This window comes from Plectropomus leopardus, chromosome 9, assembly GCF_026936395.1.
Source record: "Plectropomus leopardus strain MGB_pleo_1.0 chromosome 9, ASM2693639v1, whole genome shotgun sequence".
Lineage (NCBI taxonomy): Eukaryota > Metazoa > Chordata > Actinopteri > Perciformes > Serranidae > Plectropomus > Plectropomus leopardus.
Window position 1 is genome coordinate 770,870 of NC_142184.1, and position 17,146 is coordinate 788,015.

General features: G+C 35.2%; 1 protein-coding gene across 1 annotated transcript in view; it reads left to right on the forward strand.

The window, feature by feature from the left end:
* slc6a8 (solute carrier family 6 member 8) overlaps positions 1-17,146 on the forward strand; it is a 98,169-nt gene that overhangs the window by 60,479 nt on the left and 20,544 nt on the right. The window lies entirely within an intron of this gene.

Genomic DNA, 17,146 nt, shown 5'->3' on the forward strand with positions numbered 1-17,146 from the left:
GTTGTTTTCCGCTGTTTTTGGGACATGTCATGTTTTGACTTTTTTGCCATACTATAGCCTTGCCTTTTCGGTCATTTTTTGGACATGCATTATTTTGGTGTTTTTGTTCGTTTTTACAAAATTCTTTGCCATGGCATGTCTTGGCACGCTATTTAATGCTGTTTTAAAGTGTTTTCAGCTGTTTTTGGGACATGTCATATTTTGACTTTTTTGCCATACTATAGCCTTGCCTTTTCGGTCATTTTTTGGAGATGCATTATTTTGGTGTTTTTGTTCGTTTTTACAAAATTCTTTGCCATGGCATGTCTTGGCACGCTATTTAATGCTGTTTTAAAGTGTTTTCAGCTGTTTTTGGGACATGTCATATTTTGACATTTTTGCCATACTATAGCCTTGCCTTTTCGATCATTTTTTCGACATGCATTATTTTGGTGTTTTTGTTTGTTTTACAAAATTCTTAGCTATGGTGTGTTTGTACGCTATTTAATGCTGTTTTGTGGTGTTTTCAGCATTTTTTGGTACATGTCATATTTTGACGTTTTTGCCATACTATAGCCTTGCCTTTTCGGTCATTTTTTCGACATCCATTATTTTGATGTTTTTACCTTTTATTGCAACATTCTTTGCTATGGCATGTCTTGGCATGCTATTTAATTCTGTTTTCAGTTGTTTTCCGCTGTTTTTGGGACATGTCATATTTTGACGTTTTTGCCATACTATAGCCTTGCCTTTTCGGTCATTTTTTGGAGATGTATTATTTTGGTGTTTTTGGTCGTTTTTGCAAAATTCTTTGCTATGGCGTGTCTTGGCACGCTATTTTAGTCTGTTTTAAGTTGTTTTCCGCTGTTTTTGGGACATGTCATATTTTGACGTTTTTGCCATACTATAGCCTTGCCTTTTCGGTCATTTTATCGACATGCATTATTTTGATGTTTTCACCTTTTATTGCCACATTCTTTGCTATGGCGTGTCTTGGCACGCTATTTTAGTCTGTTTTAAGTTGTTTTCCGCTGTTTTTGGGACATGTCATATTTTGACGTTTTTGCCATACTATAGCCTTGCCTTTTCGGTCATTTTATCGACATGCATTATTTTGATGTTTTCACCTTTTATTGCCACATTCTTTGCTATGGCGTGTCTTGGCACACTATTTTAGTCTGTTTTAAGTTGTTTTCCGCTGTTTTTGGGACATGTCATATTTTGACATTTTTGCCATACTATAGCCTTGCCTTTTCGATCATTTTTTCGACATGCATTATTTTGGTGTTTTTGTTTGTTTTTACAAAATTCTTAGCTATGGTGTGTTTTGGCACGCTATTTAATGCTGTTTTGTTGTGTTTTCAGCATTTTTTGGTACATGTCATATTTTGACGTTTTTGCCATACTATAGCCTTGCCTTTTCGGTCATTTTTTCGACATCCATTATTTTGATGTTTTTACCTTTTATTGCAACATTCTTTGCTATGGCATGTCTTGGCATGCTATTTAATGCTGTTTTCAGTTGTTTTCCGCTGTTTTTTGGGACATGTCATATTTTGACGTTTTGCCATACTATAGCCTTGCCTTTTCGGTCATTTTTTGGAGATGCATTATTTTGGTGTTTTTGGTCGTTTTTGCAAAATTCTTTGCTATGGCGTGTCTTGGCACGCTATTTTAGTCTGTTTTAAGTTGTTTTCCGCTGTTTTTGGGACATGTCATATTTTGACGTTTTTGCCATACTATAGCCTTGCCTTTTCGGTCATTTTATCGACATGCATTATTTTGATGTTTTCACCTTTTATTGCCACATTCTTTGCTATGGCGTGTCTTGGCACGCTATTTTAGTCTGTTTTAAGTTGTTTTCCGCTGTTTTTGGGACATGTCATATTTTGACATTTTTGCCATACTATAGCCTTGCCTTTTTGGTCATTTTTTCGACATGCATTAATTTGATGTTTTCACCTTTTATTGCCACATTCTTTGCTATGGCGTGTCTTGTACGCTATTTTAGTCTGTTTTAAGTTGTTTTCCGCTGTTTTTGGGACATGTCATATTTTGACGCTTTTGCCATACTATAGCCTTGCCTTTTCGGTCATTTTTGGACATGCATTATTTTGGTGTTTTTTTTTTTTACAAAATTCTTTGCCATGGCATGTCTTGTACGCTATTTAATGCTGTTTTAAGGTGTTTTCCGCTGTTTTTGGGAAATGTCATATTTTGACGTTTTTGCCATACTATAGCCTTGCCTTTTCGGTCATTTTTTTGAGATGCATTATTTTGGTGTTTTTGGTCGTTTTTGCAAAATTCTTTGCTATGGTGTGCTTTGGCACCCCATTTAATGCTGTTTTGAGGTGTTTTCAGTATTTTTCGGTACATGTCATATTTTGACATTTTTGCCATACTATAGCCTTGCCTTTTCGATCATTTTTTCGACATGCATCATTTTGGTGTTTTTATTTGTTTTTACAAAATTCTTAGCTATGGTGTGTTTTGTACGCTATTTAATGCTGTTTTGTGGTGTTTTCAGCATTTTTTGGTACATGTCATATTTTGACACTTTTGCCATACTATAGCCTTGCCTTTTTCGGTCATTTTTCGACATACATTATTTTGATGTTTTTACCTTTTATTGCCACATTCTTTGCTATGGCGTGTCTTGCACGCTATTTTAGTCTGTTTTAAGTTGTTTTCCGCTGTTTTTTGGGACATGTCATATTTTGACATTTTAGCCATACTATAGCCTTGCCTTTTCGGTCATTTTTTGGACATGCATTATTTTGGTGTTTTAGGTCATTTTTGCAAAGCTCTTTGCTATGGTGTGTTTTGGCACGCTATTTAATGCTGTTTTAAAGTGTTTTCAGCTGTTTTTGGTACATGTCATATTTTGACGTTTTTGCCATACTATAGCCTTGCCTTTTCGGTCATTTTTTGGACATGCATTATTTTGGTGTTTTAGGTCATTTTTGCAAAGCTCTTTGCTATGGTGTGTTTTGGCACGCTATTTAATGCTGTTTTAAGGTGTTTTCCGCTGTTTTTGGGAAATGTCATATTTTGACGTTTTTGCCATACTATAGCCTTGCCTTTTCGGTCATTTTTTGGAGATGCATTATTTTGGTGTTTTTTGTTGTTTTTGCAAAATTCTTTGCTATGGTGTGCTTTGGCACCCTATTTAATGCTGTTTTGAGGTGTTTTCAGCATTTTTTGGTACATGTCATATTTTGACACTTTTGTCATACTATAGCCTTGCCTTTTCGGTCATTTTTTCGACATACATTATTTTGATGTTTTTACCTTTTATTGTAACATTCTTTGCTATGGCGTGTCTTGGCACGCTATTTTAGTCTGTTTTAAGTTGTTTTCCGCTGTTTTTGGGACATGTCATATTTTGACGTTTTTGCCATACTATAGCCTTGCCTTTTCGGTCATTTTTTGGACATGCATTATTTTGGTGTTTTAGGTCATTTTGCAAAGCTCTTTGCTATATGGTGTGTTTTGTACGCTATTTAATGCTGTTTTGAAGTGTTTTCAGCTGTTTTTGGTACATGTCATATTTTGACGTTTTTGCCATACTATAGCCTTGCCTTTTCGGTCATTTTTGGACATGCATTATTTTGGTGTTTTAGGTCATTTTGTAAAGCTCTTTTGCTATGGTGTGTTTTGGCACGCTATTTAATGCTGTTTTAAGGTGTTTTCCGCTGTTTTTGGGAAATGTCATATTTTGACGTTTTTGCCATACTATAGCCTTGCCTTTTCGGTCATTTTTTGGAGATGCATTATTTTGGTGTTTTTTGTTGTTTTTGCAAAATTCTTTGCTATGGTGTGCTTTGGCACCCTATTTAATGCTGTTTTGAGGTGTTTTCAGCATTTTTTGGTACATGTCATATTTTGACATTTTTGCCATACTATAGCCTTGCCTTTTCGGTCATTTTTTCGACATCCATTATTTTGATGTTTTCACCTTTTATTGCCACATTCTTTGCTATGGCGTGTCTTGGCACGCTATTTTAGTCTGTTTTAAGTTGTTTTCCGCTGTTTTTGGGACATGTCATATTTTGACGTTTTTGCCATACTATAGCCTTGCCTTTTTCGGTCATTTTTGGACATGCATTATTTTGGTGTTTTTTTGGTCGTTTTACAAAATTCTTAGCTATGGTGTGTTTTGGCACGCTATTTAATGCTGTTTTAGGTGTTTTCAGCATTTTTTGGTACATGTCATATTTTGACACTTTTGCCATACTATAGCCTTGCCTTTTTGGTCATTTTTTGACATGCATTATTTTGATGTTTTCACCTTTTATTGCCACATTCTTTGCTATGGCGTGTCTTGGCACGCTATTTTAGTCTGTTTTAAGTTGTTTTCCGCTGTTTTTGGGACATGTCATATTTTGACGTTTTTGCCATACTATAGCCTTGCCTTTTTGGTCATTTTTTTGACATGCATTATTTTGATGTTTTCACCTTTTATTGCCACATTCTTTGCTATGGCGTGTCTTGTACGCTATTTTTAATCTGTTTTAAGTTGTTTTCCGCTGTTTTGGGACATGTCATATTTTGACGTTTTTGCCATACTATAGCCTTGCCTTTTCGGTCATTTTTTCGACATGCATTATTTTGGTGTTTTTTTTCGTATTTGCAAAATTCTTTGCTATGGTGTGTCTTGTACGCTATTTAATGCTATTTTGATGTGTTTTCAGCTGTTTTTGGGACATGTCATATTTTGACGTTTTGCCATACTATAGCCTTGCCTTTTCAGTCATTTTTCGACATGCATTATTTTGGTGTTTTTGGCCATTTTGAATGTTACAACCGGGTTCGAGAGGGAAAGGGAAGCAACAATGAGACCAGTTGTAATTGGTGAAATGTAAATTATTTATTACAAACGTGAATGTGTGTAGGCCAAACGGAAAATGAGATTTGTTAAATCAATAAATAAACATCAGAAAAGGCGACTGTCAGTTGGAGGTTGTTTCTTTATTAAATAAATTCCATAAATGAATTAAAACAATCCTAACCAATTCATTATTTAATAAAACCAGAAATACAACTAAACTAAAGAACTAACAATTCACAACAGGTGCCCCAGCCACAGCCTAATATTTAACAAACGAGTCCCTCGGTATTAACGACAGCATAGAGGCACGTAACCGGGCTGTCCCTCTGCAGCCGAACGGAGCGACGACTGAAGGCAGACTCAGGTTTCTTATGCGCGGTTGTGTGGTGGTGCTCTGCTCCCGTAGGCTGATTGAGGAGTAGCAACTGCGCACCAATCAGATCCTTCTCCTTGGCAGCACCACAGAGGTAGACGGTATCAGCCTGCAATTTTTGCACCACGCACACACACACACACGCAAGCATCTTACACCTATAGACACATATGCACAGCACAAAATCAGGTTACAAACAAAAGGAGGAGGAGTTTGGCAGCGTCCGTAACATTGCAACATCCTTTGCCATGGCATGTCTTGGCACGCTATTTAATGTTTTAAAGTGTTTTCAGTTGTTTTTGGGACATGTCATATTTTGACGTTTTTGCCATACTATAGCCTTGCCTTTTCGGTCATTTTTTGGACATGCATTATTTTGGTGTTTTAGGTCATTTTTGCAAAGCTCTTTGCTATGGTGTGTTTTGGCACGCTATTTAATGCTGTTTTAAAGTGTTTTCAGCTGTTTTTGGTACATGTCATATTTTGACGTTTTTGCCATACTATAGCCTTGCCTTTTCGGTCATTTTTTCGACATGCATTATTTTGATGTTTTCACCTTTTATTGCTACATTCTTTGCTATGGCGTGTCTTGCACGCTTATTGTAGTCTGTTTTAAGTTGTTTTCAGTTGTTTTTGGTACATGTCATATTTTGACGTTTTTGCCATACTATAGCCTTGCCTTTTCGGTCATTTTTTCGACATGCATTATTTTGGTGTTTTTGTTTGTTTTTACAAAATTCTTAGCTATGGTGTGTTTTGGCACGCTATTTAATGCTGTTTTGAGGTGTTTTCAGCATTTTTTGGTACATGTCATATTTTGACATTTTGCCATACTATAGCCTTGCCTTTTTGGTCATTTTTCGACATGCATTATTTTGGTGTTTTTGGTCGTTTTTGCAAAATTATTTGCTATGGCGTGTCTTGGCACGCTATTTTAGTCTGTTTTAAGTTGTTTTCCGCTGTTTTTGGTACATGTCATATTTTGACATTTTTGCCATACTATAGCCTTGCCTTTTCGGTCATTTTTGGACATGCATTATTTTGGTGTTTTAGGTCATTTTTGCAAAGCTCTTTGCTATGGTGTGTTTTGGCACACTATTTAATGCTGTTTTAAGGTGTTTTCCGCTGTTTTTGGGAAATGTCATATTTTGATTTTTTGCCATACTATAGCCTTGCCTTTTCGGTCATTTTTTGGAGATGCATTATTTTGGTGTTTTTTGTTGTTTTTGCAAATTCTTTGCTATGGTGTGCTTTGGCACCCCATTTAATGCTGTTTTGAGGTGTTTTCAGCATTTTTTGGTACATGTCATATTTTGACATTTTTGCCATACTATAGCCTTGCCTTTTTGGTCATTTTTTGGAGATGCATTATTTTGGTGTTTTTGGTCGTTTTTGCAAAGCTCTTTGCTATGGTGTGTTTTGGCACGCTTATTTAATGCTGTTTTAAAGTGTTTTCAGTTGTTTTTGGGACATGTCATATTTTGACGTTTTTGCCATACTATAGCCTTGCCTTTTCGGTCATTTTTTGGACATGCATTATTTTGGTGTTTTAGGTCATTTATTGCAAAGCTCTTTGCTATGGTGTGTTTTTATCGCTTATTTAATGCTGTTTTAAAGTGTTTTTCAGCTGTTTTTGGGACATGTCATATTTTGACGTTTTGCCATACTATAGCCTTGCCTTTTTTCGGTCATTTTTTGGACATGCATTATTTTGATGTTTTCACCTTTTATTGCCACATTCTTTGCTATGGCATGTCTTGGCACGCTATTTAATGCTGTTTTAAAGTGTTTTCAGCTGTTTTTGGGACATGTCATATTTTGACTTTTTTGCCATACTATAGCCTTGCCTTTTCGATCATTTTTTCGACATGCATTATTTTGGTGTTTTGTTTGTTTTTACATTCTTGCTATGGTGTGTCTTTGGCACGCTATTTAATGCTGTTTTAAGGTGTTTTCCAGCATGTTTTTGGGACATGTCATATTTTGACACTTTTGCCATACTATAGCCTTGCCTTTTCGGTCATTTTTGAGATGCATTATTTTGTGTTTGTTTGTTTTTACAAAATTCTTAGCTATGGTGTGTTTTGGCACGCTATTTAATGCTGTTTTGAGGTGTTTTCAGCATTTTTTGGTACATGTCATATTTTGACATTTTTGCCATACTATAGCCTTGCCTTTTTGGTCATTTTTTCGACATGCATTATTTTGATGTTTTCACCTTTTATTGCCACATTCTTTGCTATGGCGTGTCTTGGCACGCTATTTTAGTCTGTTTTAAGTTGTTTTCCGCTGTTTTTGGGACATGTCATATTTTGACTTTTTTGCCATACTATAGCCTTGCCTTTTCGATCATTTTTTCGACATGCATTATTTTGGTGTTTTTATTTGTTTTTACAAAATTCTTAGCTATGGTGTGTTTTGTACGCTATTTAATGCTGTTTTGAGGTGTTTTCAGCATTTTTTGGTACATGTCATATTTTGACATTTTTGCCATACTATAGCCTTGCCTTTTTGGTCATTTTTTCGACATGCATTATTTTGATGTTTTCACCTTTTATTGCCACATTCTTTGCTATGGCGTGTCTTGGCACGCTATTTTAGTCTGTTTTAAGTTGTTTTCTGCTGTTTTTGGGACATGTCATATTTTGACATTTTGCCATACTATAGCCTTGCCTTTTTCGGTCATTTTTTTGGACATGCATTATTTTGATGTTTTAGGTCATTTTGCAAAGCTCTTTGCTATGGTGTGTTTTGGCACACTATTTAATGCTGTTTTAAGTGTTTTCAGCTGTTTTTGGGACATGTCATATTTTGATTTTTGCCATACTATAGCCTTGCCTTTTTCGGTCATTTTTATCGACATGCATTATTTTGATGTTTTTTTGTATTGCAAAATTCTTTGCTATGGTGTCTTGGCACGCTATTTAATGCTGTTTTGAGTGTTTTCAGCATGTTTTTTGGGACATGTCATATTTTGACATTTTTGCCATACTATAGCCTTGCCTTTTTGGTCATTTTTGGACATGCATTATTTTGGTGTTTTGTTCGTTTTTGCAAAATTCTTTGCTATGGTGTTTTGTACGCTATTTAATGCTGTTTTAAAGTGTTTTCAGTTGTTTTTGGGACATGTCATATTTTGACGTTTTTGCCATACTATAGCCTTGCCTTTTCGGTCATTTTTTGGACATGCATTATTTTGGTGTTTTAGGTCATTTTTGCAAAGCTCTTTGCTATGGTGTGTTTTGGCACGCTATTTAATGCTGTTTTGAAGTGTTTTCAGCTGTTTTTGGGACATGTCATATTTTGACGTTTTTGCCATACTATAGCCTTGCCTTTTCGGTCATTTTTTGGAGATGCATTATTTTGGTGTTTTTGGTCGTTTTACAAAATTCTTTGCTATGGCATGTCTTGGCACGCTATTTAATGCTGTTTTAAAGTGTTTTCAGCTGTTTTTGGGACATGTCATATTTTGACTTTTTTGCCATACTATAGCCTTGCCTTTTCGATCATTTTTTCGACATGCCTTATTTTGGTGTTTTTGTTTGTTTTTACAAAATTCTTAGCTATGGTGTGTTTTTTACGCTATTTCATGCTGTTTTGAGGTGTTTTCAGCATTTTTTTGGTACATGTCATATTTTGACATTTTTGCCATACTATAGCCTTGCCTTTTCGGTCATTTTTTGGAGATGCATTATTTTGGTGTTTTTGGTCGTTTATGCAAAATTCTTTGCTATGGTGTGTCTTGGCACGCTATTTTAGTCTGTTTTGAGGTGTTTTCAGCATTTTTTTGGTACATGTCATATTTTGACATTTTTGCCATACTATAGCCTTGCCTTTTTGGTCATTTTTTCGACATGCATTATTTTGATGTTTTCACCTTTTATTGCCACATTCTTTGCTATGGCGTGTCTTGGCACGCTATTTTAGTCTGTTTTAAGTTGTTTTCCGCTGTTTTTGGGACATGTCATATTTTGACGTTTTTGCCATACTATAGCCTTGCCTTTTCGGTCATTTTTTGGACATGCATTATATTGGTGTTTTTAGGTTCATTTTTGCAAAGCTCTTTGCTATGGTGTGTTTTTAACGCTATTTAATGCTGTTTTAAAGTGTTTTCAGCTGTTTTTGGGACATGTCATATTTTGACACTTTTGCCATACTATAGCCTTGCCTTTTCGGTCATTTTTTCGACATACATTATTTTGATGTTTTTACCTTTTATTGCCACATTCTTTGCTATGGCGTGTCTTGGCACGCTATTTAAAGCTGTTTTAAGTTGTTTTCTGCTGTTTTTGGGACATGTCATATTTTGACATTTTTGCCATACTATAGCCTTGCCTTTTCGGTCATTTTTTTGACATCCATTATTTTGGTGTTTTTGTTTGTTTTACAAAATTCTTAGCTATGGTGTGTTTTGTACGCTTATTTAATGCTGTTTTGTGGTGTTTTCAGCATTTTTGGTACATGTCATATTTTGACATTTTGCCATACTATAGCCTTGCCTTTTTCGGTCATTTTTCGACATGCATTATTTTGATGTTTTTGTTAATTTTATTGCAACATTCTTTGCTATGGCATGTCTTGGCACGCTATTTAATGCTGTTTTCAGTTGTTTTCCGCTGTTTTTGGGACATGTCATATTTTGACGTTTTTGCCATACTATAGCCTTGCCTTTTCGGTCATTTTTTTCGACATGTATTATTTTGGTGTTTTTGTTTGTTTTTTGCAAAATTCTTTAGCTATGGTGTGTTTTGGCACGCTTATTTAATGCTGTTTTGTGGTGTTTTCAGCATTTTTTGGTACATGTCATATTTTGACACTTTTGCCATACTATAGCCTTGCCTTTTCGGTTATTTTTTCGACATGCATTATTTTGGTGTTTTTATTTGTTTTTACAAAATTCTTAGCTATGGTGTGTTTTTAACGCTATTTAATGCTGTTTTAAGTTGTTTTCAGCATTTTTTGGTACATGTCATATTTTGACATTTTGCCATACTATAGCCTTGCCTTTTTCGGTCATTTTATCGACATGCATTATTTTGATGTTTTCACCTTTTATTGCCACATTCTTTTGCTATGGCGTGTCTTGGCACGCTATTTTAGTCTGTTTTAAGTTGTTTTCCGCTGTTTTTGGGACATGTCATATTTTGACGTTTTTGCCATACTATAGCCTTGCCTTTTTGATCATTTTTTCGACATGCATTATTTTGGTGTTTTTGTTCGTCTTTGCAAAATTCTTAGCTATGGTGTGTTTTGGCACGCTATTTAATGCTGTTTTGTGGCGTTTTCAGCATTTTTTGGTACATGTCATATTTTGACACTTTTGCCATACTATAGCCTTGCCTTTTGGTCATTTTTTTGACATGCATTATTTTGATGTTTTTCAATTTTTATTGCACATTCTTTTGCTATATGGCGTGTCTTGGCACGCTATTGTAGTCTGTTTTAAGTTGTTTTCCGCTGTTTTTGGGACATGTCATATTTTGACGTTTTTGCCATACTATAGCCTTGCCTTTTCGGTCATTTTTTGGACATGCATTATTTTGGTGTTTTTGTTCGTTTTTACAAACTTCTTTGCCATGGCATGTCTTGGCACGCTATTTAATGCTGTTTTGAGGTGTTTTCAGCTGTTTTTGGTACATGTCATATTTTGACACTTTTGCCATACTATAGCCTTGCCTTTTTGGTCATTTTTTCGACATGCATTATTTTGATGTTTTTGTTCTTCTTTGCAAAATTCTTAGCTATGGTGTGTTTTGCACGCTATTTTAATCTGTTTTAAGTTGTTTTCAGCTGTTTTTGGGACATGTCATATTTTGACGTTTTGCCATACTATAGCCTTGCCTTTTCGGTCATTTTTGGAGATGCATTATTTTGGTGTTTTTGGTCGTTTTGCAAAATTCTTGCTATGGTGTGTTTTGGCACGCTATTTAATGCTGTTTTGAGGTGTTTTCAGCATTTTGGTACATGTCATATTTTGACATTTTGCCATACTATAGCCTTGCCTTTTTGGTCATTTAATCGACATGCATTATTTTGATGTTTTCACCTTTTATTGCCACATTCTTTGCTATGGCGTGTCTTGGCACGCTATTTTAGTCTGTTTTAAGTTGTTTTCCGCTGTTTTTGGGACATGTCATATTTTGACGTTTTTGCCATACTATAGCCTTGCCTTTTTGATCATTTTTTCGACATGCATTATTTTGGTGTTTTTGTTTGTTTTTACAAAATTCTTAGCTATGGTGTGTTTTACACGCTATTTAATGCTGTTTTGATGTGTTTTCAGCATTTACTTGAACATGTCATATTTTGACATTTTTGCCATACTATAGCCTTGCCTTTTTGGTCATTTTTTCGACATCCATTATTTTGATGTTTTTTCTTTTTATTGCAACCTTCTTTTCTTTGGCATGTCTTTGCATGCTATTTAATGCTGTTTTCAGTTGTTTTCCGCTGTTTTTGGGACATGTCATATTTTGACGTTTTGCCATACTATAGCCTTGCCTTTTCGGTCATTTTTTGGAGATGTATTATTTTGGTGTTTTTGGTTGTTTTTGCAAAATTCTTTGCTATGGCGTGTCTTGGCACGCTATTTTAGTCTGTTTTAAGTTGTTTTCCGCTGTTTTTGGGACATGTCATATTTTGACATTTTTGCCATACTATAGCCTTGCCTTTTTGGTCATTTTTTCGACATGCATTATTTTGATGTTTTCACCTTTTATTGCCACATTCTTTGCTATGGCGTGTCTTGGCACGCTATTTTAGTCTGTTTTAAGTTGTTTTCCGCTGTTTTTGGGACATGTCATATTTTGACGTTTTTGCCATACTATAGCCTTGCCTTTTCGGTCATTTTATCGACATGCATTATTTTGATGTTTTCACCTTTTATTGCCACATTCTTTGCTATGGCATGTCTTGGCACGCTATTTAATGCTGTTTTAAAGTGTTTTCAGCTGTTTTTGGGACATGTCATATTTTGACACTTTTGCCATACTATAGCCTTGCCTTTTCGGTCATTTTTTCGACATGCATTATTTTGATGTTTTCACCTTTTATTGCCACATTCTTTGCTATGGCATTGTCTTGGCACGCTTATTTTAGTCTGTTTTAAGTTGTTTTCAGCTGTTTTTGGGACATGTCATATTTTGACATTTTTGCCATACTATAGCCTTGCCTTTTCGGTCATTTTTGGACATGCATTATTTTGATGTTTTTTTCGTTTTATTGCCACATTCTTTGCTATGGCGTGTCTTGGCACGCTATTTAATGCTGTTTTAAAGTGTTTTCAGCTGTTTTTGGGACATGTCATATTTTGACTTTTTTGCCATACTATAGCCTTGCCTTTTCGGTCATTTTTTGGAGATGCATTATTTTGGTGTTTTTGTTCGTTTTTACAAAATTCTTTGCCATGGCATGTCTTGGCACGCTATTTAATGCTGTTTTAAAGTGTTTTCAGCTGTTTTTGGGACATGTCATATTTTGACATTTTTGCCATACTATAGCCTTGCCTTTTCGATCATTTTTTCGACATGCATTATTTTGGTGTTTTTGTTTGTTTTTACAAAATTCTTAGCTATGGTGTGTTTTTGTACGCTATTTAATGCTGTTTTGTGGCGTTTTCAGCATTTTTTGGTACATGTCATATTTTGACACTTTTGCCATACTATAGCCTTGCCTTTTTGGTCATTTTTTCGACATCCATTATTTTGATGTTTTTAACTTTTATTGCAACATTCTTTGCTATGGCATGTCTTGGCATGCTATTTAATGCTGTTTTCAGTTGTTTTCCGCTGTTTTTGGGACATGTCATATTTTGACGTTTTGCCATACTATAGCCTTGCCTTTTCGGTCATTTTTGAGATGTATTATTTTGGTGTTTTTGGTCGCTTTTTGCAAAATTCTTTGCTATGGCGTGTCTTTGGCACGCTATTTTAGTCTGTTTTAAGTTGTTTTCCGCTGTTTTTGGGACATGTCATATTTTGACGTTTTGCCATACTATAGCCTTGCCTTTTCGGTCATTTTATCGACATGCATTATTTTGATGTTTTCACCTTTTTATTGCCACATTCTTTGCTATGGCGTGTCTTGGCACGCTATTTTAGTCTGTTTTAAGTTGTTTTCCGCTGTTTTTGGGACATGTCATATTTTGACGTTTTTGCCATACTATAGCCTTGCCTTTTCGGTCATTTTATCGACATGCATTATTTTGATGTTTTCACCTTTTATTTCCACATTCTTTGCTATGGCGTGTCTTGGCACACTATTTTAGTCTGTTTTAAGTTGTTTTCCGCTGTTTTTGGGACATGTCATATTTTGACATTTTGCCATACTATAGCCTTTGCCTTTTCGATCATTTTTCGACATGCATTATTTTGGTGTTTTGTTTGTTTTACAAAATTCTTACTATGGTGTGTTTGTACGCTATTTAATGCTGTTTTGTTGTGTTTTCAGCATTTTTTGGTACATGTCATATTTTGGACGTTTTTGCCATACTATAGCCTTGCCTTTTTGTCATTTTTCGACATCCATTATTTTGATGTTTTACCTTTTATTGCAACATTCTTTGCTATGGCATGTCTTGGCATGCTATTTATACTGTTTTCAGTTGTTTTCCGCTGTTTTTGGACATGTCATATTTTGACGTTTTGCCATACTATAGCCTCGGTCATTTTTTGGAGATGTATTATTTGGTGTTTTTAGTGTTGCTATATTTGGCACGCTTATTTTAGTCTGTTTTAAGTTGTTTTCAGCTGTTTTTGGGACATGTCATATTTTGATCGCTTTTTGCCATACTATAGCCTTGCCTTTTCGATCATTTTATCAACATGCATTATTTTGATGTTTTCACCTTTTATTGCCACATTCTTTGCTATGGCGTGTCTTGGCACGCTATTTTAGTCTGTTTTAAGTTGTTTTCCGCTGTTTTTGGGACATGTCATATTTTGACATTTTTGCCATACTATAGCCTTGCCTTTTTGGTCATTTTTTCGACATGCATTAATTTGATGTTTTCACCTTTTATTGCCACATTCTTTGCTATGGCGTGTCTTGGCACGCTATTTTAGTCTGTTTTAAGTTGTTTTCCGCTGTTTTTGGGACATGTCATATTTTGACGTTTTTGCCATACTATAGCCTTGCCTTTTCAGTCATTTTTGGACATGCATTATTTTGGTGTTTTTTTTCGTTTTTACAAAATTCTTTGCCATGGCATGTCTTGGCACGCTATTTAATGCTGTTTTAAGGTGTTTTCCGCTGTTTTTGGGAAATGTCATATTTTGACGTTTTTGCCATACTATAGCCTTGCCTTTTCGGTCATTTTTTGGAGATGCATTATTTTGGTGTTTTTGGTCGTTTTTGCAAAATTCTTTGCTATGGTGTGCTTTGGCACCCCATTTAATGCTGTTTTGAGGTGTTTTCAGCATTTTTTGGTACATGTCATATTTTGACATTTTTGCCATACTATAGCCTTGCCTTTTCGATCATTTTTTCGACATGCATCATTTTGGTGTTTTTATTTGTTTTTACAAAATTCTTAGCTATGGTGTGTTTTGGCACGCTATTTAATGCTGTTTTGTGGCGTTTTCAGCATTTTTTGGTACATGTCATATTTTGACACTTTTGCCATACTATAGCCTTGCCTTTTCGGTCATTTTTTCGACATACATTATTTTGATGTTTTTACCTTTTATTGCAACATTCTTTGCTATGGCGTGTCTTGGCACGCTATTTTAGTCTTTTTTAAGTTGTTTTCCGCTGTTTTTGGGACATGTCATATTTTGACGTTTTTGCCATACTATAGCCTTGCCTTTTCGGTCATTTTTTGGACATGCATTATTTTGGTGTTTTAGGTCATTTTTGCAAAGCTCTTTGCTATGGTGTGTTTTGGCACGCTATTTAATGCTGTTTTGTGGCGTTTTCAGCATTTTTTGGGACATGTCATATTTTGACGTTTTTGCCATACTATAGCCTTGCCTTTTCGGTCATTTTTTGGACATGCATTATTTTGGTGTTTTAGGTCATTTTTGCAAAGCTCTTTGCTATGGTGTGTTTTGGCACGCTATTTAATGCTGTTTTAAGGTGTTTTCCGCTGTTTTTGGGAAATGTCATATTTTGACGTTTTTGCCATACTATAGCCTTGCCTTTTCGGTCATTTTTTGGAGATGCATTATTTTGGTGTTTTTTGTTGTTTTTGCAAAATTCTTTGCTATGGTGTGCTTTGGCACCCTATTTAATGCTGTTTTGAGGTGTTTTCAGCATTTTTTGGTACATGTCATATTTTGACACTTTTGCCATACTATAGCCTTGCCTTTTCGGTCATTTTTTCGACATACATTATTTTGATGTTTTTACCTTTTATTGCAACATTCTTTGCTATGGCGTGTCTTGGCACGCTATTTTAGTCTGTTTTAAGTTGTTTTCCGCTGTTTTTGGGACATGTCATATTTTGACGCTTTTACATACTATAGCCTTGCCTTTCAGTCATTTTTTGGACATGCATTATTTTGGTGTTTTAGGTCATTTTTGCAAAGCTCTTTGCTATGGTGTTTTGGCACTCTATTTAATGCTGTTTTAAAGTGTTTTCAGCTGTTTTTGGGACATGTCATATTTTGACGTTTTTGCCATACTATAGCCTTGCCTTTTCGGTCATTTTTTGGACATGCATTATTTTGGTGTTTTAGGTCATTTTTGCAAAGCTCTTTGCTATGGTGTGTTTTGGCACGCTATTTAATGCTGTTTTAAGGTGTTTTCCGCTGTTTTTGGGAAATGTCATATTTTGACGTTTTTGCCATACTATAGCCTTGCCTTTTCGGTCATTTTTTGGAGATGCATTATTTTGGTGTTTTTGTTGTTTTTGCAAATTCTTTGCTATGGTGTGCTTTGGCACGCTATTTAATGCTGTTTTGTGGCGTTTTCAGCATTTTTTGGTACATGTCATATTTTGACACTTTTGCCATACTATAGCCTTGCCTTTTCGGTCATTTTTTCGACATACATTATTTTGATGTTTTCACCTTTTATTGCCACATTCTTTGCTATGGCGTGTCTTGGCACGCTATTGTAGTCTGTTTTAAGTTGTTTTCCGCTGTTTTTGGGACATGTCATATTTTGACGTTTTTGCCATACTATAGCCTTGCCTTTTCGGTCATTTTTTGGACATGCATTATTTTGGTGTTTTTGGTCGTTTTTACAAAATTCTTAGCTATGGTGTGTTTTGGCACGCTATTTAATGCTGTTTTGTGGTGTTTTCAGCATTTTTTGGTACATGTCATATTTTGACACTTTTGCCATACTATAGCCTTGCCTTTTTGGTCATTTTTTTGACATGCATTATTTTGATGTTTTCACCTTTTATTGCCACATTCTTTGCTATGGCGTGTCTTGGCACGCTATTTTAGTCTGTTTTAAGTTGTTTTCCGCTGTTTTTGGGACATGTCATATTTTAGCGTTTTTTGCCATACTATAGCCTTGCCTTTTGGTCATTTTTTGACATGCATTATTTTGATGTTTTCACCTTTTATTGCCACATTCTTAGCTATGGCGTGTCTTGGCACGCTATTTTAGTCTGTTTTAAGTTGTTTTCCGCTGTTTTTGGGACATGTCATATTTTGACGTTTTTGCCATACTATAGCCTTGCCTTTTCGGTCATTTTTTCGACATGCATTATTTTGGTGTTTTTTTTCGTATTTGCAAAATTCTTTGCTATGGTGTGTCTTGGCACGCTATTTAATGCTATTTTGATGTGTTTTCAGCTGTTTTTGGGACATGTCATATTTTGACGTTTTTGCCATACTATAGCCTTGCCTTTTCAGTCATTTTTTCGACATGCATTATTTTGGTGTTTTTGGCCATTTTTGAATGTTACAACCGGGTTCGAGAGGGGAAAAGGGAAGCAACAATGAGACCAGTTGTAATTGGTGAAATGTAAATTATTTATTACAAACGTGAATGTGTGTAGGCCAAACGGA